We start from the raw sequence: 25,481 nt of genomic DNA, 5'->3' as shown, positions 1-25,481 counted from the left end.
ATTGAAAAGTACAGTAGAGGGCAGACAGAATGGCTCAGGGTTTCCAGAAGGCACAGCCCATGTCTTGCCTCTCTCCCATTGCAAATCAAGAGGAGAAAAGATCCCAACCTTTGCTTATAAATCTCAGCTTGGGGTATATATGGTCCTTCCTGAGTTCCTGGATCTTTAAGTAAAAATTTTTTTAATACCTGGACCTAAAATACATTCAAACTACCCCATGTGCCAGTCAAAAGCCAGTAACTGTGCAGCAGCAAAACAGCTTTTCTTGTCCCTGCATTCTTACTCTTTTCACCAGATTGCAAAACATGACAAAGCCCAACAAGGACCCCAAAACCAAGAGGGCAGCAGAATAACGGGGCAAGCCCCTCGGTTGCATTTTAACCTGCTATGTAGTTTCCTGACAGTGCACTTCAAGGAGATTTTTTTCCTTCTCATTTCCAAATTCATCTGGGGGTTGGGGAGAGGAGAGGCACACACAAGGAAAAAAAGTTTAAGTGACACATACCATGAAGTCAACTTGAATGAATTTAATTTGCTGTGGTGCCCAGACAATACTGAAAGGGTGTACTCAATCAAGGTCCTTTTTGATTGTTTCTGACTCAGTAATTTGAGTAGAGTTTCTGCATAATGGTGCCTTTTTCACACAGCAGGCACTTTTGAATCCCACCTGTAAATCAAGGAAATCTATAGGGATTTGTTTGTCTTTCCCTCCCCATCTCTTTTATCTCTACCTCTTTTCCAATTATTGCGAAAATAAAATAGTCCCCCTAATACTTTTATGTGAAAGAAGATTGAGTTGTTAGGCCTGAAAATGGCACATTAATTTCGATCAACAATTTGCTCACTGAAATTCAATCTCTAAAGAACTTACTCCACATTCTCTTTTAAAAGAAAAATCTCCATCTGAATACTTGGCCTGAAGATGCAAAACTGGTTATGTTTTAAATTAAAGGCTAGCATTTAGTTCACATAGATGGATGCCTGCTTTTGACAAAAATGAATTAGGCTTTATGCATTGTTTAATTTTCTTAAGATTACCTCCCCAACTAGACATAAAAATCAAGTATTTTTTGAGTGAACTCTTTAGCTGTTAATGCAAATATATATTGTAAATTTAGCCAACTCTATCAATGTGCATTGGAACTAATTCCATATCACAGAATGAAGTTGTTTAAAAGTTTAAAAATATGTGTATAACCTGTTTACCATGGTACTTCAAAAACCTCAAGGAAAATAAAATTAAAGGTTTATTTTTATGCAAAAAATTACAATCCATGCAGTTTTTTCACAGTATGCATTGTTCATGAACTTTTTGAAGACTCCTTATACATACCATAATTTAATAATGCTTATAATGCAGACAAATTAAATGTTGGATTGGTTAATAAACTATGAGATCTACACAACCAGCCACTAAAAGATACAATATAGAATGAAGGTTAATTACATGGAAAGATAATAACAAAAACGAAGAACATCAAAAGTTCCAAAAGAATGTAGGCAATAGCATACACACACACACACCCACACACACACCCCTTCTTTATGAGTATGGAGAGAACAGATTTCATGTTTTCACAGATATAATTCTAAGAACATAATGATACTTCCTTCCCTCTTCCTTTAATTTTTGCAGTAATATTTTTTAATTTACTTTATAGTCAAAAGCTTACACTCCACCAAATAAAGAGCTCAACAAGTGAAAAATAGACCACTGTCCTTGTCTATCATCAATGGCTAAAAACAATAATCAAATCCCAAGATGTCAATTTCACTCAACTCATATACATTAAATTTTTTGTAGTCTACATATTAGCAACCACAGATCAGAGAAAATATCAGACACTTGTGTTTTGGGGTCTGGCTTATTTCACTATTCATGATAATTTCCAGTACACTTGCATAGGGTAAAAACGATTGAAAGAACTTACTACACCAAGCATTCCAACTTCTCAGTCATCAGATTATGAGGGATATTTGTTTATTCTCTGCTTATTGGTATCTATCCCCAAAATCTTATAAATGCACTGAATTTTTTTTAAATGTTATTTTTCAATTGTAGTTCCTTTTTAAACTAGGTCAGGAGAATCCTCAAACACTAGCCATGTGCCCATCCAGATGGGAATTTGCCTGAGATAGCCAAACCAACTGAATTTAACAGAAACTTCTGAGCTTAGCAATGGGTTGAAATGGAGGACAAGCTGACATATGGTAAGATGCTGTGTTGGGCTGAAGGAAAATCAGTTGTATTCCTGATGGGACAATTTGATTATATTGTACCCTACTGCTTGTCTCACTCTTCCCTTCCTTGGATGTTCCCAAGGCATCCCTTGAACAGCTTTCTGGGACTAGGGTTTGAAAACACAAAGTGAAGAGTTCCAGGAATGTGCCGTGCTCCTAACCTTCTAGAAATGCTGTTTGTCTTATATGTGGTGACCCTTCTGGTAAAGTTTTACATTTTCAAGGTATGTTATAAATTTCTTTGTAAAAAAGCTATGGTTGTATATTCATTGGGAGGAGTCCAAGATGGTGGAATAGGGAAAGAGCTTACTGTTATAGTCTAGAGGAAGATACCTTAAAGTAGTAGACAGAGTGCAATCTCAGAGAAGAATTAGGGAGAAAACTGCAGAGATAACTCTATATGAATTAGAGGGACATTGTGAATCTATGTGTAGGGTGTGGATGTGCACAACTCAGGGCCCCAGCAGCCAAGAGCTTCAGCACTAGATTTGGAGACTGAGATGAGACCAGAGTGTAGCAGCCCAAGCCACTGGCGATAAAGCTGCAGAAAGAACCTGTCTTAGAGCCCTGTGGGGAACAGTGTGCCTGCCAACCTAGAGGGAAAAAGGGGGGGGCATGTTTCTCTCTCCAGAACCAGCTGGCACCAGCATCCTGTAACTAGCCCAGAGAAGGTGGGTGCCATTTTGGACTTATGTAACAGCTGCAACAACTTGTGTCTCAGGCCAGCAACCAGCTGAGAGGAGATGCTTGAGTCTGGTTAGAGAATTGACAGGAAGCTGGGTGCTCATGACTGTGGGAGCCTTGTGTGCTGGGACTGTGAAAACACTGTGGCTATGTGGGAGGGTGCAGGGTAATGGCTGGGTCTTTGGGCAGTCACTGTGGTCAACTCCACATGCTCAGGGCTACCTGACTGCCTGGTAAGGGTCATTTCTGCAGGATCTGTGCTCACACTAAGGACTGCACGGATACTTTGTGTGGTTCTGGTGGCAGTGTGGATGAATACTGTACCCACCAGGTCTAGCACCCAGGCATTAGTCCCTTTGGAGAAGAGGTGAGAATGAGATTACCCCCAACAGAGCTGATCAAACTCTCCCCTCTGATAAACCCCTCCCCCAAAAAGGAGGATATTTACCATACCCAATTTGGGTGTCACCTTGGACACTCCCCTTATTCTGGAAGACTAAACAGAGCTCCCTGACCATAGCCAGCGCATGCCTTTGGCTATTCAATGAAAAAGCAGACACTCCACTAATCCACAGAGACATAGTCCAAAGATAAAAACCATCACAGAAAAAAAAAGTATCTCCACAAATGCTTAATAACAAAAGCAGCAAATCAAGAAACAAAAATAAGATAAAGCAACGCACCCAAAAGAACACAACACTTCAATATTAGAATGTGAAGATGAAGAGATTGAAGAAATGCCAGAAATGGAATTCAAAAAATTAATTGTAGGATTACTTAGAAGTAATCATAAGCAAATCCATGAACTAAAGAAATCCATACATGACATGAATGAACACTTTTCCTATGAAATTGAGATTTTAAGGAGAAATCAAAATGAAATATTAGAAATGAAGAATTCAATAGAACAAATACAAATGCAGTAGAAAGCCTTAACAACAAACTCAGTGAGGAAGAAGAAAAGATCTCTGAGTTAGAGACAAATCTCTGGAAATTCTGCAGTCAGACAAAAAACAAGAATAAATTAGAAAATCTCCAACAGTGTTGTAGATTTATAGGATACTATCAAAGCACCCAACATATGGGTCTTAGGAGTTCTTGAAGGCATGGAAAGACAGAATGGATTAGAAGGCCTTTTCAGTGAAATAATTACAGAAAACTTCCCTAATTTGGAGAAAGAAAGGGACATTTAAGTACAGGAAGCACAAGAACTCCTAATAGATATGACCTGAAAAAATCTTCACCACACACATTGTAGTCAAACTCAACAGTAAAACATAAAGAAAAGATTCTAAAACGTGCATGAGACAAATGTCAGATTATGTTCAAAGATCTCCAATTAGACTCACAGTTCATTTCTCATCAGAAACCACACAGGCTATGAGAGAATGGTGAGATATATTCCAAGCGTTACAAGAAAAAAACTGTCAACCAAGAATACTGTACCCTGCAAATCTCTCATTTTTGAATGAAGGTGAAATAAAGACCTTCTATAACAAACAGAATTTGAAAGAATTTGTTACCACTCATCCAGCCTTACAAAAGATGTTTAAGGATGTGCTACACACACAAACACAGAAACATAGTCATCACTATGAAAGAAGCTGAAGGCAGAAAATCTCCCAGTAAATACAAATGAAATCCAAAGTAAATAATATAATATTTATGGAAAAAATGGCAGGGTTAAGTTGTTGCTTATCAATAGTTACCTTGAATGTAAATAGCCTAAACTCTCCAGTTAAAAGATGCAGACTGGTTTAACAGACTAAAAAACAAAACCCATCTGTTTGCTGCCTACAAGAAACATCTCACTGACAAAGACACACACAGACTGAAATTAAAAGGATGGAAAAAGATATTCCATGCTAAGAGAAACCAAAAAAGAGCTAGCGTAGCCATCCTAATATCAGACAAAATAGGCTTCAACACAAAAACTGTTAAAAGAGACAAAGAAGGGCACTAAGCAATGATAAAGGGGTCAATTCAACAGGATGATGGCACATGGCTATTTAAAAGAAATATTAATGGATATAAAAGGAGATATAAACTCCAATACAGTAGTAATGAGGGACTTCAATTCCCCACTTTCTTTTTTTTTTTTTTTGGGGGGGGATTTTTTTTTCTTTTTTTTTTTTATTTAATGAATATAAGTTTCCAAAGTACGAATAATGGATTACAATGGCTTCCCCCCCATACTGTCCCTCCCTCCCACAACCCTCCCCTTTCCCACTCCCTCTCCCCTTCCATTCACATCAAGATTCATTTTCGATTATCTTAATATACAGAAGATCAGCTTAGTATACATTAAGTATGGATTTCAACAGTTTGCTCCCACACAGAAACATAAAGTGAAAAATAATAGATGATTTTTTTTTAATGATGATGAAATCAGATCAGACCTATTGTCATGTTTAATCCCAGTGAGAGTCAAGTTGGGAGTTGATAGTTTCTTTTCTTTTCTTTTTTTTTTTTTTTTTAACAGAGGATCAGTTTAGTATGCATTAAGTAAAGATTTCAACAGTTTGCACCCCCATAGAAACACAAAGTGAAATATATTGTTTGAGTACTCGTTATAGCATTAAATCTCAATGCACAGCACATTAAGGACAGAGATCCTACATGAGGAGTAAGTGCACAGTGACTCCTGTTGTTGACTTTACCAATTGACACTCCTGTCTATGGCATCAGTAATCTCCCTCTGCTCCAGTCATGAGTTTCCAAGGCTATGGAAGCCCTCTGAGTTCTCCGATTCTTATCTTGTTTAGACAAGGTCATAGTCAAAGTGGAGGTTCTCTCCTCCCTTCAGAGAAAGGTACCTCCTTCTTTGAAGACCTGTTCTTTCCACTGAGATCTCACTCACAGAGATCTTTTGCCAGAGTGTCTTGGCTTTCCATGCCTGAAATACTCTCATGGGCTTTTCAGCCAGATCCGAATGCCTTTAGGGCTGATTCTGAGGCCAGAGTGCTATTTAGGACATCTGCCATTCTATGAGTCTGCTGAGTATCTCACTTCCCATGTTGGATCACTCTCCCCTTTATTTATTCTATCGGTTAGTGTTAGCAGGTACTAGACTTGCTTATGTGCTCCTTTTGACTCTCAGTCCTTTCATTATGATCAATTGTGAACTGAAATTGATCACTTGGAATAGTGAGATGGCATTGGTACATGCCACCTTGATGGGATTAAATTGGAGTCCCCTGGTATGTTTCTAACTCTACCATTTGGGGCAAGTCAGCTTGAGCATGTCCCAAATTATACATCTCTTCCCTCTCTTATTCCTACTCTTATGTTTAACAGGGATCACATTTCAGTTAAATTTCAACACTTAAGAATAACTGTGTATTAATTACAGAATTAAACCAGTCATATTAAGTAGAACAGACAAAAAAACTACTAAGAGGGATAATGTATTAAGTTGTTCATTAACAGTCAGGGCTATGCTGATCAAGTCACCGTTTCCCATAGTGTCCATTCCACTTCAACAGGTTTCCTTTTTGGTGTTCAGTCAGTTGTCACCGATCAGGGAGAACATATGGTATTTGTCCCTTTGGGACTGGCTTATTTCACTCAGCATGATGTGTTCCAGATTCCTCCATTTTGTTGCAAATGACTGGATTTCGTTGTTTCTTACTGCGGTATAGTATTCTAAAGAGTACATATCCCATAATTTCTTTATCCAGTCTACCGTTGATGGGCATTTAGGTTGGTTCCAGGTCTTAGCTATTGTGAATTGAGCTGCAATAAACATTAGGCTGCAGACCGCTTTTTTGTTTGCCAATTTAAATTCCTTTGGGTAAATTCCAAGGAGTGGGATGGTTGGGTCGAACGGTAGGGTTATCTTCAGGTTTCTGAGGGATCTCCAGACTGACTTCCATAGTGGCTTGACCAGTTTGCATTCCCACCAACAGTGGGTTAGTGTCCCTTTTTCCCCACATCCTCGCCAGCATCTGTTGTTGGTAGATTTCTGAATGTGAGCCATTCTAACCGGGGTGAGGTGGAACCTCAATGTGGTTTTGATTTGCATTTCCCTGATTGCTAGTGACCTTGAACATTTTTTCATGTGTCTGTTGGCCATTTGGATTTCCTCTTTTGAAAAATGTCTATTGAGGTCCTTGGCCCATCTCCTAATTGCAATTCCCCACTTTCAGCAATAGACCAATCGACCAGACAGAAATTCAGCAAGGAAACAAGAGTTAATCTACACTATAGCCCAAATGGACCCAACAGATATCTACAGAACTTTTCATTTTATAGTTATAGAATACACATTCTTCTCACCAGTGCATGGAACTTTCTCTACGATAGAACACATGCTAGGCCATAAGGCAAGTCTCAGCAAATTCAAAAAAATCAAAATTATACCATGCATCTTCTCTGACCACAATGGAATGAAGCTGAGAAGTCAACAACCCAAGAATCTCTGGAACATATGTAAACACATGGAGACCGAAAAACCTGCCCCTGAATGAACAGTGGGTCATTGAAGAAATTAATAGAGAAATCAAAAAATTTCTGGAAACAAATAAAGATGACAATATGACATATCAAAACTTATGGGATAAAACAAAAGCTGTTAAGAGGGAAGTTTATAGTAATTGTTGCCTACATTAGGAAATTAAAAAGGCACCAAATAAATGAGCTATCAATGCATCTCAAGGACCTAGGAAAACAGCAAACCAACAACAAAACTAAGAGGAGAAAAAATAAAATTAGAGGAAAACAAAAAAAACACACAAAAGATTAACAAAATTACAAGGTATTTTTTGAAAAAATTGACAGACCATTGGCCCAATTAACAAAAAATAAATAAATAAATAAATGGAGGGAGAAGACCGAAATCAATAAAATTAAGGATGAAAAAGGAAATACAACAAAAATTATGACAGAAATAAAAAGAATTATCAGAAATTATTACAAGGAACTGTATGCCAACAAATTGGGAAATCTAGAAGAAATAACAGATTTCTAGACATACACTATCTAAGTTGAGCCATGAAGATACAGAAAACCTAAATAGACCAATAACCTAGATGGAAATTGAATCAGTAATAAAGACATCTCTAACAAACAAAAGCCCAGAACCAGATTGCTTCACTGCTGAATTCTACCAGACATTTAAAGAACAACTAACTCCAATTCTTCTCAAGCTATTCAAAATATTTGAAAGGGAAAGAATCGTCCCAAATGCCTTCTATGAAGCCAGCATCACTTTAATTCCCAAACCTGAAAAAGATAGAACAGAGAATGAGAACTACAGACCAATCTCCATGATGAACACATACATAAAGATACTCAACAAAATACTAGCCAATGGAATCCAACAACACATCAGAAAGATCATTCACCCGGACCAAGTGGGATTTATCCCTGGTATGCAGGGATGGTTCAACATTCACAAAATCAATGATACATCACATTAACAAATTGAAGAATAAAAACCATATGGTTATCTCTATATAAATGAGGAAAAGTTGGAGAAATCCTGCAAGACTTTGACATAGGCTAAGAGTTCTTGGAAAAGACCCTAGAGGTACAATCAAAGCTAAAATTGACAAATGGGATTACATCAAATTGAGAAGCTTCTGCACTGCAAAAGAAACAGAGCAAAGTAAAGAGGCAACCAACAGAATGGGAGAAATTATTTGCGAACTGTGCAACTGATAAAGGATTAATATCCAGAATATATAAAGAGCTCAAGAAATTCAACATCAACAAAACAAACAACCCAGGTGAGAAATGGGCAAAGGTCTTAAACAGCAATTTTTTTTAAAAGAGGAAATCCAAATTGCCAACAGACACATGAAAAAAAAAATGCTTAGGATCACTAGCCATCAGGGAAATGCAAATCAAAACCACAATGAGGTTTGACCTCACCTGTATTAGAAAGGCTTTCATACATAAATCAACAAACAACAAATGCTGGCAAGGATGTGGGGGAAATGGTACCCTACTGTGGAAGACAGTATGGAGATACCTTAGAAATCTGAATATAGACCTACTATATACCCCAGCCATCCCACTGCTGGGAATTTACCCAAGGGAAATGAATTCAGCATATGAAATAGTTACCTGTGCCCCCATGTTTATTGCAGCTCAACTCATAGTAGCTAAGTTATGGAACCAATCCAAATGTCCATCAACTAAAGACTGGATAAAGAAATTATGACATTATGTACACCATGGAATACTACACAGTGGCTAAAAAAAAGTGAAATACTGTAATTTGCAATAACATGGATACAGCTGGAAATAAGCCAGTCCCAAAAGAACAAATACCATACATTCTTCCTGATCTGTAACTAATAGAATATCTAAAAGGTAATCTAGTGAAGTGAAGTTGACACTTTGAGATGTGATGACTTTGAACTGCCCTTGTCTCGACTGTTGAGGAACAGATTTTTTTTTAAAATACTTTTTGTTGAACTATGGTTGTCATAAAATAAGCATTCAAATACTTATCAAAGAAATATATTATTTCTCAAAATGTTCATTCTTAGAGAAAAAATTCCATTATTTACAAAATACTTTGGGGAAGGAAAATAAAAGAGAAAGTGGGTAGGGGAAGGAAGGAAGGAGGTGAAAACAAAACCTTAAAAAATATAAAATTTTTAAAAACAATGTAACCAAGGGCAGGATCCGGACAACATTACACCCTGTGTTCTTGTTTACATTGAGTCACAGATGTATATTTTAGCTTTTCAGTAGCCAGTGCTATGATTAAAACACAACCAATTTTGTAATTCATAATATTTCTTTAAGAAAACCAAAGTATGGCATAAACAGAAGTCAGAGGACAATGTCTCCCCTGAACTCTTAAGAATGATTGTGTAGGAAAAAAAAATAACTTAAACAATTTCTCCTTGCAATACAAGCGTGTTTCTTATAAAGGTCCACAATGTACCCTAACAATAATATTCCATTCATGGTTTTCACCACCAATTTGTTTGGGAGATGGAAATGTGAACACAACGGTCAGGGTTTGCAGCTGTTATTGGGCTTAATCTTGGGATCTATTTTTTTTTTCATGTACAGATGGTCCCTGACTTATGATGGTTCCATTTACTATTTTTCAATTTTATGATACATTCATGTGATAGTACAAAAGCCATATACATTCAGTAGAAATGTACTTCAAATCTGGAATTTAATCTTTTCCCAGGCTATCTGTATGTGGTAGGATACTCGCTCATGATACTGAGCAGTAACCAGAAGCACAGCTCTCAATCAGGCCTGATGTGACACACGGCAACCATCAACTGAACAGAGGACTGTGTTGCTAACTGAGGATGTGTGGTAGGATAGGGGATTGAAGGCACTTTCAACTTAACAAGACTTTCCACTAAAAATGGGTTATCAGCACATAGTCCTATCATAAGTCAAGGGCCATCTAGGCAGAAATGTGTCAATTATGTACCTCTTTAAATGTTCCATTACTACTTCTGAAAGGCAAACTTTGGGAGTATAGAACTACTGTAAACTCGATCTAATATGCCCTAATACAAAGCGGAGGCTGCTATATATATATATACACACACACACACACATACACTTACAGTAAAAGGAGCCTGGTATATTAATATACTCAATTAAAGGTTTAGACCCTATCCATTCATTCACTTATTCAAATTATGAAAAGCAATTCAGCAACCACTTAATGGATACTTTTTATTTCCCAGAAGCTTGTTTACATGCAGAAAATCGGAGATGACCCAGGTAGCCTTGCCACTGTGGCATGCCCATGTGACTTACAACTGCCTGCAGGGTGTCTCAGCAGGGGCACTATGGCATTCGGAGCTGGGTAATTCTTTTCGAGGGGCAGGGGGCTTGTCCTGGGCATTGTAGGATGTTTAGCAGCCTCCCTGACCTTTAGCTACTGTGTGCCATAGCAACCTGACCATTTGTGACAAGCAAAACTGTCTCCAGATGTTGCCAAATACCCCCTAAAGAAACACTGACCTAGAGAGAATTTAACAGAAATAGTATGGGTCAGTTGTGAGAGGAACCATGGAATGCTCAGGGGATGGAGAAAAGAGGGGTTATCCCAATCCAGTTGCCCAGGAAGGCCTTCTCAAGGAAGTGAAGTTTGAAAGCAAGAAAAGACAGATGTCTAAAAAAGGCAACTACACAGTGAAGTGAAGGGGTGTGTGTGTGTGTGTGTGTGTGTACAGATTGTAGCAAGCTCTCCCTCAAAATATCATCTGAATCTACCCTAATCAGAGCCCATCAAGGGCCCTGAGGATTATGTACAAGGCACTGTAAAGGTCATTATAAAACATCAGCCAAGCACTCCCTGAGGTATACCTTTGAGAGCAACAGGACTTCCTGTTGTCCTTCCTAATATAAAATGCTCACAAAATGCAACCCAATAGTATTAGCTATTAAGAAGTTAAGTGTTGGAGCTAGTGTGATAATATGTAGATCATATTGGGATTAAACATTCATTAACAAAATGTACTTATCTAGAAAAGTACAATTTGATAAATATTCTTCACTTGACCAAACATTTTTCAGACTCCTGAAACTTCTAGAGCTCTCTGTGTGCTTCACTGTAAAATCAAGTGTTAGCCAAGAAACCCCCACACTTGATATCTTGTCACCCTGGATATTCTGTTGGCTTCCTTAACCTACACTACACCAGCCAAACTGCCCACTGATGTCTGATCACTATGTTCTGCCTTTAGCCAGAATTCCTACCATCCCTGATGTTTCTTCTTACTTTCAACACACTAACGCCCACGCTGTCCTTGGTTATGAATTCCCTTTTTCCAATGCTGTATTTGGAATTGAGGCCAATCTCTCCCCCACTGCAAGGACCTGTTTCTGTGGTCCCTACATTTACAGCAATGGTCCTCAATAGTTTTCCTTATTGTGCATTAAGAAGTGTCACTAAATTTAACATATTGAATAACTCTTTGCAAAACAATTATATGAATTAAAAGGATATCCATCAACTATCTTGATGTTATTAAGAAAGTCAATTGTTTCTCTATAAATGCTATAAATTTGCTGTAAATCAAGAATTAAGAATTTAGACTTTTGAGTTCCTAAAGATGCTGGCAAATTTTAAAATTTTGTGTATTCTCAAACTTCATTTTTGATTATAGATTACACATCTCATTTCTAAAAATTGATTGTCAAAGTAAAACAGATAATGACATAAAATTTATTAAAGGATTTTAGTATTTACGATTTAGATAAACAAACTATAAATTCTAACACTTTTCTTCCTTTCCTGTGCTCTGTGGTTCGGACATGGTTTGAGTGTGTTCCCTAAGGGTTCATGTACTAGAAGCTTGGTTCTCAGCAGTAAGAGGCAGTAGAGACTTTAAGAGGTGGAATCTAATGCAAGGTAACTAGGTCAGAGAGGCATCATCCTTAGAAGGGACTAAACCCTGGTGAGTTCCTTCAAAAGTGGGTTGTCATAAAAAGAGCAATCCTGGGGCTGGTGCTGTTCTGTAGCAAGTAAAGCCACCACCTGCAGTGCTGGCATCCCATATGAGCACCAGTTCGAGTCCCGGCTGCTCCACTTCCATTCCAGCTCTCTGCTATGGCCTGGAAAAGCAGTAGAAGATGGCCCAAGTCCTTGGGCCCCTGCACCCACATGGGAGACCCAGAAGAAGCTCCTGGATCTGGTCGGCACAGCTCTCTCCCCTCTCTGCCTCTCTGTAACTCTGCCTTTAAAGTTAACAAATCTTTAAAAAAAAAAGAGCAATCCTTGACCCAGTCTCTGGCTTCTTATTTCACCTTGTGGTTTATTCTATAGGAGTTCCTACCAGTTTGATTCCATCTGCCATGAGGGCCTCACCAGAGGCTGAACAGATGGGGACACCCAAGACTGGACCCTTAGTTTCTAATGCTATGTGCTGAATAAGCTTTTCTTTATAAAGTGCCCAGCTGTGGGTATTCTGTTACAGTAATAGAAAATAGACTAATAGCTAGAGGGAGATTGATAGCCAGAGGGAGATTCTAATTTTGCTTACTTGTCCAACTGATATCCCAACCAAAGCAGGGGCAAATATGACTAAACTCTTAGGTTTGAGTATAATAAAATGTATTATCTCTATCAATATACTCTTTTACAATGATAAAATTGACTTTTAAAAATATTAATTTTTCCAAGGTCACAGACAATAATTAGCCAACCCAAAAGTCAAAGCCGTATCTTCCGACTTCAAACTGAAAAGTTGATAGAGGTGAGACAACGAAAATTCTAGAACATGTGCTTTCAGAAAAGGAAGGTTTGGGTGGAACATGCTGAAAAACTGAGACACAATTTTGGGTATGGATCCCACAAGGAAGGGGAAACTATACAGCCCTCTGCCTTAGCCCTATACTTGCAGCCCTGTCAGACATTACCAACCTAGTCAAGAAGCAAAATGCTGATAGAGGCTTCACTGAGTACCTATCAAATGCTAGACACTGGTATTTAGTATCTCTCAACCTCAGAACCACCCCTTCAAGCAGCTCTTCCCAAACAGTACCTTCCATCAAGTCACCTGGAGATCTCGCTAGGGGGATCCTTATTTAGTAGGACTAGGATGGCGACTGTGGGTTGACACTTCAAGCTCCTAGGTGCTACTGTAGCTGCTGCACCTGAGCCACACCTGGAGTAGAAACACTATGAAGTACTCTACTTGGGGAACGTAAGAATCACTTAAGATGCCACTCTGCATTCCACGTTAAAGTGCCTGGGTTTAAGTCTCTGTTCTATCCCTGGTGCCAGCTCCCTGCTAACGCGTACTCCGAGAAGCAGCTCAAGGAGACAGAGGAGAGCTCAAGCACTTGGGTCCCTGCCATCCACATGGGAGACCTTGTTTTTTTTTTTTTTTTTTTTTTGGACAGGCAGAGTGGACAGTGAGAGAGAGAGAGACAGAGAGAAAGGTCTTCCTTTGCCGTTGGTTCACCCTCCAATGGCCGCTGCGGCCGGCGTGCTGCCGGCGCACCGCGCTGATCCGATGGCAGGAGCCAGGAGCCAGGTGCTTTTCCTGGTCTCCCATGGGGTGCAGGGCCCAAGCACCTGGGCCATCCTCCACTGCACTCCCTGGCCACAGCAGAGGGCTGGCCTGGAAGAGGGGCAACCGGGACAGAATCCGGTGCCCCGACCGGGACTAGAACCCGGTGTGCCGGCGCCGCTAGGCGGAGGATTAGCCTAGTGAGCCGCGGCGCCGGCCCCACATGGGAGACCTTGTTTGGGTTCCATCTCCTGGCTTCAGCCTGATTGTTGTGGGCATTTGAGGAAGTAAAAATGAATAATCTTTCTCTTTCTCTCTGCCTTTCAAATAAAAATAACGTTGACAATTCAATATTATAAAAGATGTTTTAATAAAAATATTTAAAAATTATAATAAAAATAGCTCTTCGGATTACACTGGTGAATAAACAAGATTATCCATGGAAAGAGGTCTTCAAGAAGTGGTAGTTATCGTAATGATATTGATGCGTTTGTGAGGGTGATGCTCATTTAGATGAGAAGCTCAGGCACAGAGCTGTTAATGCACTTATCCAAGTCCCCTTACTAATCAAGATGAGACCAAACTCCAAAGCCTCGCTCCTTTTACTGTACTAGATTACATGTTTTAGACACTTCAACTGTTTGTGGGAAATGCCCGAAGCACTCCTCCCTCTGCAGCTATCCTGCTGCTCTGCCATCTGCTCCCTGCTGTGGCGTCAGCGGCTTCCCCTGCACCCTCTCCCCCAGTGCTTTAGACTTCATTTTCAGACACTGACCTTCAGGACCCTCTAGGGACCCTCCAGTCCTGCTCGTGGTCACCTTGGGCAAGTTCTCCAGTGATTTTTCTCTAAAAGGCGCACAGAAACATAAAGAAGGGACATGCAGACACAAAATTAAGGGCTGGCTCTGTCATGCAGCGGGTAAAAGCCCTGGCCTGAAGCTTCTGCATTCCATATGGATGCTGGTTCGAGTCCCAGCTGCTCTTAGTCCAATCCAGCTCCCTGCTAATGCACCTGGGAAAGCAGCAGCAGATGGTCCAAGCCCTTGGGCCCCTGCACCCACATGAGAGGCCTGAAAGAAGCTCCTGGCTCCTGTTTTTGGATCAGCTCAGCTCCAGTTGTTGCAACCAACTGGGGAATGAACCAGCAGATAGAAGACCCACCACCCTCTCTAGCTCTCTGTAACAGTCTTTCAAATAAATAAATCTTTCAAAACAATTTATATCTAGTTTTGAAAATATATAAAAGTATTTTCTGGATCTTCGTATAATATACAGGCCATGCTTTTTACTATTCTTAGATCCTACCAAGAAATTCTAAAGTACAACTCTTGAGAGAATGTCAATCATAGCTATAAAATACTTGGGAGAGAAGAGTCAAAAATGGAAATATTTACCCATTGTACTCTAATACAAGTGGAAGGAATACAAATATATTATGGAGGTAACACAATCCAATAAAGTACATGACAAGAAAAGCCACAGACTAATATTACTACTGCTCTGGCTGAAAAGCTATTTCTTGAGGGACTGAGACACTTTAAAATGTTGGAAAAACTCAAGATCCTAAATAAGCAAATTGTTTTAGCATTTCTGTTCCAAGCAATAACATTCAATGACTGCATGGAGATTATTTTCAATGGAGATTTTTATGGGAAAACTATAACTGGAAATAAAAGGAATCTTCTAGCCATAAACATGACGTATCTCTTGTTGCACATGTTGGTGATGACATTTAAGGAGAACTCCAAGCAAAATAAGAGTTATGATGTGTGGTGTCAGCATAATAAAATAAGACTTTTCCCTCTTAAAGGTCAATGTTGAGCTTCATAAAGATGTACAGAATTTCATAGCCTGAAAACTATGTTAAGGGGACAGTGAGAACCAGATGGCAAAAGAGCTTTTTTTTTGAAAAGGAAAATAGAGCCTTGTGCCCCTGCCTTAATTCACTGCAGCACAAATCAGTGTTTTAAACTACCTAGTCCAGAGGTCTTTTAAAAAATATTCATAGACCTGAGTTCTCTTGAAGAATGTGTCCATACAGGAAAAACACATGGGGAGCCGAGCTGTGATCTGAAATAGCCAGCACCGGTCATTATTCCTTCTTCAGTAGGTACAGATTTATAAGGTTATTCACATTATTTATACAGCATTTATTCTCCATTTCTTTTTCTAAACTGATACAAAAATATGATAAAGGATATAGAAAAATTAGGTAGGGGTTAGATGAACTAAAATAGAATGTCAGCTAGGAGATGTCTATGATTCCACTTGGGCTTTATAGGCACACTGCCTGATTTGAATCTGGAATCTATCATAAGCTATGTGACCCGGGACACATTACTAAACCCCTGTTAGTCTTAGTTTTCTCATCTGTAAAGTAGTGGTAGATAATAATAATCTCCTCTAACATGATTGCTGTAATCATGAAGCTGTATAATGAATGTGAAAGACTCAGCAAGTAAAGAGCTCGTACTTTTTTCCTTACATATTACACACACACACACACACACCATTATATAAACATATACCCAGGTAACTCATGTTCCATACAAATCACCCCTTTAAAGTGTATTGTTCTAATTTTACTCTATTGACCTACTCAGTTGTGGAACCCATACCGCAATCAATTTTAGAACACATGCATCCATTATCAATCACTATCCATTTCTTTAAAACGCTTCTCCTCTCCAAATTTGGCACCTAGTCTATACTGCAGCTCCAGGCAACCACAAATCTACTTGTTTATATATATGTCTATTCTGGCCTTTCACATAAATGGGATTATATATTATATATTATATAGTCTTTGCAATTGGCTTCTTGCACTATGAATAATGTTTTCCAAGTTTATCCAATGTGTAGTATGTAACGGCATTTTGTTTTATATTGAAGAATTATATTCCATTATGCAAATGGAATATCCACTCACCTGCCAAATATTTGGGTGGTCTCTATTTTTTGACTGTTATGAATAATAACACTATGACTATTCACCATATTGTCACCAATAGTTTTCGATCCCAACCATCCTAGTATGTTTGAAGTACCATCTTCTGGTTTTGATTTGTATTTCTCTGATGGGTAATGATGGTGAACATCTTTGTATGGTCTTTTTATCCATTGTGTATTTTCTTTGGAGCACTGTCTATTTGGATCCTTTCTCCATTTTTATGGTGTTGTCTGTTATTATTGAGTTGTAAGAGATTTTTATGTATCTAGGTATCAAAGACATCATCTCTTATGAATAGGGATGCCAAAACCCTTAACAAAATGTCCATAATCAAATACAGAAGTGAAACAGTACATCATGACCAAGTTGGATAATACATTATCAAGAAAGTGAAGAAAAAAATTCACATGATCACAAGAAAAATCACTTGACAAAAATTGAACATCCCCTCATGATTAAAACACAAACTAAGGATGAAACAAAGCTTCCTAATCTGATAGAGACCATCAACAAAAACTCCACAGTCAATCTAATACTTAATGATGAAGGACTGAATGCATTATCCCTAAGATTAGGAACAAGAAAAGGATGTCCATTTTGCCACTCCTATTCAACATTTTATAGGAAGTTCTAACCAGGAAAATCATATGAAAAAATGAATAAATGTGTTTATATTTGAAATAGAAGTATAACTTTCTCTGTAGATGATAATCTTGTATATAGAAACATCCTAAGGAATACATTAAAAACCTATTTAAAAATACTGAGTTCAGCAAGATAATAGGGTACAAGAATAAAATACAAAAATCAATTGTACTTTCATACATCAGCGATGAACAAACTAAAAAATTTTTAATTTTAAAAATTTAAATTAAAAAAATAATTCTATTTGTAATGCCATAAATAAAGAAGAGAGTACATGGAAATACATTTAACAAGTGAAGTATGTGATAGCTAACTTTGTCAACTTGACTGCACCGAGGGATGCTGAAATGCTTGGCAAAAAAGATTCTGGATGAGTCTGTGAGGTTGTTTAGAGAAGAGCTCAGAATCTGAATTGATAGACTGAGTAAGAAGATCATCCTCACCAATGTGGTTGGTCATCATCCAACCCACTGAGGGCTTGAATAGAACAAAAAGGCAGAGGAAAGACAAGTTTGCTTCTGTTTGAGCTGGTACATCCATCTTTTCATACCCTGGAATATTGGCACTCCCAATTCTCATACCTTGGGATTTGGGCCAGTAGTTACAACATCACCCTTCTATGAGAATGCAGGGTTCCCAGGTCTTTGGACTCTGAGATGAACACCAGCATTACTGAGATCTTCAGACACAGACTGGATTATACCACCAGCATTCTTGGCTATCCAGCTTGCAGATAGCAGGTTATGGGACCTCAGAGCTTCCATAGTTATTTAATCCATTTCCTATTTTATCCATATCCATATATTTCCCTCTTGGTTCTATCTGTCTGGAGAACCCTGACTTATGTAAAGTACAAAACTTATATTCTGAAAGCTAAATAAAATTTTTGAAAAGAAGCTTAAAAGCCCTAAATAAATCAAAACCACTACATATTCACAGATTGAAGACCTAATGTTGTTAAAATAGCAATACTTACCAAATTGATCTAGATAGTCAACATAATCCCAACTAACATTTTGCAGAAATTGAAAAATTAATCCTTGAATACATATGGAAATACAAAGAATACAGAACAATAAAGCAATCTGGAAAAAGTTTCCTGATTTTAAAAACTTGCTATAAGGCTATATAGTATTCAAGATAATATAGTACTAGTTTAATGATAGACACAAAGCTCGATGGAACAGAAGTGGGAGTTCAGAAATTTACTTTTTAAAAGAATTATTTTGAAAATCAGAGTTTCAGAAATAGAAGGAGAAAGAGAAAGAGATCTTCCATCTGCTGGTTAACTCCCCAGATGGCCAGAGTGGTCAGCGCTAGGCCAGGACGAAGCTAGGAACCTCACTGAGGTCTCCTACATGGGTAGCAAGGGCCCAAATGCTAGGGCTGTGTTCCACTGCTTTTCCCAGGCTACCAGGAGGGAGCTGATTTGGAAAGGGAGCAGCCAGGACTCAAACCGGTGCTCATATGGGATTCCAGTGTTGCAGGCAATGGCTTTACTCACTATGTCACAATGCTGACCCCAGACAATTGTTTTTTTTAATGATTACCAAGACAAATTTTGCTGGGATAACTGGATATCCACATCTTAAAGAATTTAGACCTTTCTCTCAAAACCCACAGTTAACACAAAATGGATCATAGACACCTAAATGGGAGAGTTTTAACTATACAACTCATTAAAAAGGAGTAAATCTTCATGACTTTGTGTTAGGTATTGATTTCTTAGATGCATCAGAAACATAATAGAAAAAATGGGTTTAATAAAAATGTAAAATTTTTGTGCTTTAAAAAATACCATTATGAAAGTTATGGAACTAGTCACAGAATGGGAGAAAATGTTTGCAAACTATATTTTTAAAATGGACTTGTATCTAAATTGGATGAAGAACTTTATTTGAAGGCAGAGTTAGAGAGAAGGGGGAGAGAGAGAGAGAGAGAGAGAGATCTTCCATCCACTGATGCACTGCGCCAAATGGCCACAAAAGCAAGAGCTGGGCCAATCCGAAGTTAGAAGCCAGGAGCTTCTTTCAGGTCTCTCACATGGGTGCAGGGCCGAAAGACTTGGGCCATCTTCCACTGCTTTCCCACGTACATTAGCAGGGAGCTGGATTGGAGGTAGAACAGCTGGGATTCAAACCTGTGTCCACATGGGATGCCAGTGCTGCAGGCAGTAGCTTAACCTGCTATGCCACAGCACCGGCTCCTCAAAGAATTTTTATAATTCATAGTAAGAGACAACCCAAGTGAAAATGAAGGATCCACATAGAGATTTAAGATATATAAATGTGCAATAAGAACATCAACAGAGGCTCACCATCATTAGCCATAAAGGAAATGCAAACCAATATCACTGTGAAATAGCTCTTAATACCCACTATGGTGGCTAGAATCATGAAGTGTTGGTGAATCAATTAACTGGATAAAATAGACATCTGTAGATTATTGCTTCAAAAAAGCAGAATACACATTTTCCTCAAGCTCACATGAGACAACATTTAACAGACAACATTCTGGGCCTTAATCATACCTTAACAATAAAAAGTACAGAGCAACTGCTTTCAGACCACAGTGGAATTAAACTAGGTCAATAACCAGAAGAAAATCTCCAGATTCTTGGAAAATAAACACCCTTCTAAATAACACATGGGTCAAAGAAGAAACCTAAAAATTTTTAAATATTTTCATCTAAAGGAAAATGAAAATACAACTATCAAAAGCTGTGGGATGCAAAGAAGCACTTAAGAGGGAAATTTATAATATTTAATACATACTTTCAAAAAGGAGATATATCTAAAATCACTTATCTAAGCTTCCACCTTAAGGCACAAGTAAAAAAAGAGCAAATTAAAACCAAAGTAGACAGAAGAAATTTAAAAAATCAGAGCAGAAAGCAAAACAATAAAAAACAAGAACACAATAGAGAAAAATCAAGAGATCAAAAGCAATTCTTTGAAAATGTCAATATAATTAATAAACCTCTACCCAGGCAAAATGAGGAAATAAAGGAGAGGACCCAAAGAACTTGTATCACATAAAGGACATCTCTGTGGATCCTATGGACTTTAAAAGGATAATAAAGGAATGCCATGAAGAACTCCATGCTCCAGAATTTTATAATTGAGATGAACTGGCTCAATTTCTAATCTGCCAGAACTCATACAGGAAGAAAGTAGGCCTATATCTATAATAACCTCTCAAAACAGAACACAGCAGGCCCAGGTGGGTTCACTCGTGAATCCTAACAAACACTCAAAGTATACCAATTCTCTGCAACCTCTCAGAAAGCAGAAACAGAGAACCTTACCAATCTCTCATGAGCATAGATGCAGAAAATCCTCCACCAGACTTTATCAGTAAACCAAAACTAACATTGTCTAAAAACAATTACACACCTTGATCAAGAGATTGATACAAGACATGCAAGGCTGGTTCAACAGTCATCACTGTAGGTAACTTCTCTATAAATAAAGAAGAGAATTCACATGACACACAATTCAAATACCATATGTTCTCCCTGATCGGTGACAACTGACTGAACACCAAAAAGGAAACCTGTTGAAGTGGAATGGACACTATGGGAAACGGTGACTTGATCAGCATAGCCCTGACTGTTAATGAACAACTTAATACATTATCCCTCTTAGTAGTTTTTTTGTCTGTTCTACTTAATATGACTGGTTTAATTCTGTAATTAATACACAGTTATTCTTAAGTGTTGAAATTTAACTGAAATGTGATCCCTGTTAAACATAAGAGTAGGAATAAGAGAGGGAAGAGATATATAATTTGGGACATGCTCAAGCTGACTTGCCCCAAATGGTAGAGTTAGAAACATACCAGGGGACTCCAATTTAATCCCATCAAGGTGGCATGTACCAATGCCATCTCACTAGTCCAAGTGATCAATTTCAGTTCACAATTGCTCATAATGAAAGGATTAAGAGTCAAAGGGAGCACATAAGCAAGTCTAGTACCTGCTAACACTAACCGATAGAATAAATAAAGGGGAGAGTGATCCAACATGGGAAGTGAGATACTCAGCAGACTCATAGAATGGCAGATGCCCTAAATAGCACTCTGGCCTCAGAATCAGCCCTAAAGGCATTCAGATCTGGCTGAAAAGCCCATGAGAGTATTTCAGGCATGGAAAGCCAAGACACTCTGGCAAAAGATCTCTGTGAGTGAGATCTCAGTGGAAAGAACAGGTCTTCAAAGAAGGAGGTACCTTTCTCTGAAGGGAGGAGAGAACCTCCACTTTGACTATGACCTTGTCTAAACAAGATAAGAGTCGGAGAACTCAGAGGGCTTCCATAGCCTTGGAAACTCATGACTGGAGCATAGGGAGATTACTGATGCCATAGACAGGAGTGTCAATTGGTAAAGTCAACAACAGGAGTCACTGTGCACTTACTCCTCATGTAGGATCTCTGTCCTTAATGTGCTGTGCATTGAGATTTAATGCTATAACGAGTACTCAAATAATATATTTCACTTTGTGTTTCTATGGGGGTGCAAACTGTTGAAATCTTTACTTAATGCATACTAAACTGATCCTCTGTAAAAAAAAAAAAAAAAAAAAAAAAAAAAGAAAAGAAAAGAAAAGAAAAGAAACTATCAACTCCCAACTTGACTCTCACTGGGATTAAACATGACAATAGGTCTGATCTGATTTCATCATCATTAAAAAAAAATCATCTATTATTTTTCACTTTATGTTTCTGTGTGGGAGCAAACTGTTGAAATCCTTACTTAATGTATACTAAGCTGATCTTCTGTATATTAATATAATCGAAAATGAATCTTGATGTGAATGGAAGGGGAGAGGGAGTGGGAAAGGGGAGGGTTGTGGGTGGGAGGGACGGTATGGGGGGGAAGCCATAGTAATCCATTATTCGTTCTTTGGAAACGTATATTCATTAAATGAAAGTTAAAAAAAAAAAAGAAAAGGCATTTTGTAAAAGACAACAGCCATTTATGATAAAAAAAAAAAACTCTCAATAAACTAGAAATAGAGGGAGACTTCCTCAACCTGAAAAGACTATGTACAAAAAAACACCCAGCTATTGTTATACTTCAGTGAAAAACTAGATGTTTTCCCACTAAAATCAAAGAAATCTGTCATTTGCTGAAGGTGCCCAGACCTACACCAGAGAACCCTCCCCGAGATCACTTGTTCACAATCACCCTCCACGTTTTTCCACTGTGGCCTTTCACAGCTCTTTCCAGCACTCAGCTGGCCAAGAACCTGCACCTGGTTCTCAGTAGATAACTTTCCCAACGACGTGCGAGCAGAGAAGGAGCACCCTTGGGTGCTTTGCCCTTATCACTTGGTTTGCTCATCACCTTGCGTGTGTGTCTGAGTCTATGTGCCGTAAGTTCAGGGACTGCAATGTTCTTCATCTTGACTCCATCACCTAGCCCACTTAGCCGGCAATCAATTCTGTCCTGCAGAAATGAATGAATATTTAGCAGTGGAAACAAGTTCTTCACCATCCCGGATCCTATATGAACCATAAGGGTCACTGAACAGAGTTGAAAGGTGGGCCCAATTCACGTCATGCCACATTCTTCTACCCCACTGTACAGTCTCAGCCCAAAGAGAGAACAGGGGTTAGACTTCCAGTGATGTCATTTCAGATAATCTTACGTGGGACATGACACAACTTCAAGTTGGTTGTGAAACAGTTCTTTGTGGCTATTCACAGAAGGTATATCGCTGACCTTAAAGTCCATTTCAGTTACTTTCCTTAACATTTGTCAAGATCCAGAGAACAGTCATGGTCTTGCGTGAGGACACATTGAGTAGCTAACAAAGTGGACCTGGTTTTCTTTTGACAATGAGCATCTACTCTCAATCTCCCTTGCCTCCCCACCTTAACATCCACATAAGATATTTTAGTCATGTTATTTTCTGGATTAATCCCCTATTTGGGAACTTACAAAATCAGCTTCAGGCCATGTCCATGGGTTTTCTATCTCTGATGCTGTATGCTCTTGAGATCCCAAGGTACCGCCAAACCCACTCAAGCTCTTGAAAGGATGCTGCAGGTTGAGGCCCATTTCACCTGCGGGAAATCACGCTACAAGTGAGAACAGTATTTGCTTTTCGGCGTATTTCAGTTCTTACTCAAGCGTATGAGTGGAGTCACTAGGTCATTAAGCCTCCCTGGCTTACACCTCTGAAGACTTAAAGTACTCACCTGAGAGAGCAGCCCAAGAGGCCATGCACTGCATCCATCCCTGGTGGTGGAGACAAGGCCAAGATTTACTGCACCTGGCACGGCAGTGTAGTCACCAGGCAGCCCCCCAGCCTGGCCGGCTGCCCTCAGGCTGTTCCTCTGACAGTTTATACTTTGGCACATTTGCTTGTTGTTGGCAGTAGTGCAGAGGGCACAGTGGTCTTCAAAAGCCACCTCTGCTGTTGCAGGGAAAGCCAATCTCTCCTATGGTTGTAGTGCTTCCCCACTCCGGGTATTTGCAGGGCTCATTTTATTTTTATCCAGGAACTCATCCTACCACAACTGTTGGACAACATAAATCCTCTTCCCTTTACAGCGAAATGATTCAGCTCAAGGAAAACCCTGAGAAGTACCCGTTCTTAAGTATGGCTGTGTCTGAGATCGCCAGCTGGTTTGTGGGAATGGAGGGCGGGGCTCATTAATGACATCACAGATAAAGCCACTTGCCTTGCAAGGCGTGTTTTATGCTTGCTGATTGAGCAATCCCACCTGAAGCAGCCACGGGAGCATGGGAAAGTAGGGGCATCCATTCAAGTGTGAATGTGTAAAGATATTCCTGGACTACTAATTATTAATCTCATGCCATGACCAAGTCCCTTGCTGGACTGTGACTCCCTAGCAGTCAGGATCTGTTGTACTCGTTTCTGTGAACACAGTGCCTCTCTGGGTGCCTGGCACATGACGAGGCACTCAATTTGTTGACACTAAGGCAATGACATGAATAAGTAAGCTTGTAAAAATTTATTTGGAATTTAACAAAAAAAGCCTTTAAAAATGTTGGTGATCAGCCACCTCTAATTCGCAAGGGTAACTCCTAAGATAACTACAAATGAGTCACTGTACCTTGCTACAGGGCTGATTTGCCTGCTAGCTTTTGTGTATATTTTATTATTTTTTTTTTATTTTTGACAGAGTGGACAGTGAGAGAGAGAGCAACAGAGAGAAAGGTCTTCCTTTTGCCGTTGGTTCACCCTCCAATGGCTGCCGTGGCCGGCGCACCGCGCTGATCCGAAAGCAGGAGCCAGGTGCTTATCCTGGTCTCCCATGGGGTGCAGGGCCCAAGTACTTGGCCATCCTCCACTGCACTCCCTGGCCACAGCAGAGAGCTGGCCTGGAAGAGGGGCAACCGGGACTAGAACCCGTTGTGCCGGCGCCGCAAGGCGGAGGATTAGCCTGTTGAGCCACGGCGCCGGCCCGCTTTTGTGTATATTTTAAAGATGTGTATTTTATCAGGCATAAATGCTACTCAAGAAAGTGCTAAAGAAATACACAGAATAAGTGCTACGTAACTTTGATATCAGAAAAACTTTCTATGACTTAAAATACAAAGAATTGGTAATTATGAGCTCATGAAAAGAAAACAAAAGTGAAGCAAACTGGATAATCCTGAACAAAATTAAAAAGAACTAGAGAAAAATATTTACAATTACTAGTAGCCAATACCTTTCTGTCTAGTGTTTATCTGTTTATGTGTAGAAACAGATGTCTTAAGTGTTAACCAAAAAGATGGGCAACTTCATTTTTATAAACTATGCAATATGCAACTTACTTTCTAAAGGGCCCAGTGGATTGTAATTTTATTTTAGGAAATGCATCAGCTGAATGGAAGAGAAGCTAACAACATTCACTGTTCAGGCATAATTCTAAAATAGCAGAATAGCATCTTTAACTAAGCTCACCTGCATTCCTCAGTCTTCACTGAGCTGTTTGATACAGTGATAGGGAAGCTGAGCTTGGAGGCTGCCTGGTCCCGAGCCAAGAAGAAAA

General features: G+C 39.0%; 1 long non-coding RNA gene across 8 annotated transcripts in view; it reads right to left on the bottom strand.

Annotated features, from left to right (window-relative positions):
* The window catches only part of LOC138849921 (uncharacterized), a 103,107-nt gene extending 78,784 nt beyond the window's left edge, over positions 1-24,323 (bottom strand). For 4 of the 8 annotated variants that reach the window (XR_011389131.2, XR_016235733.1, XR_016235734.1 and 1 more), the window contains exons 1-2: positions 23,676-24,179; positions 23,416-23,540 (exon numbers count right to left, since the gene is read on the bottom strand). This is a non-coding gene — a long non-coding RNA (uncharacterized LOC138849921). Of the gene's footprint in view, positions 1-19,951; positions 20,934-22,818; positions 22,921-23,415; positions 23,541-23,675 lie in introns of those variants that run through there. The other 4 variants (XR_016235729.1, XR_016235730.1, XR_016235732.1 and 1 more) reach the window with 4 other exon arrangements.
* Between the last annotated feature and the right edge of the window lie 1,158 nt (positions 24,324-25,481).

The sequence above is a fragment of the Oryctolagus cuniculus genome, chromosome 6 (assembly GCF_051225735.1).
Source record: "Oryctolagus cuniculus isolate XC-2025 breed Fujian yellow rabbit chromosome 6, ASM5122573v1, whole genome shotgun sequence".
Classification (NCBI taxonomy): domain Eukaryota; kingdom Metazoa; phylum Chordata; class Mammalia; order Lagomorpha; family Leporidae; genus Oryctolagus; species Oryctolagus cuniculus.
The sequence above is the reverse complement of the archived record's forward strand: the minus strand, read 5'-3'. Positions and strand labels throughout refer to the sequence as shown.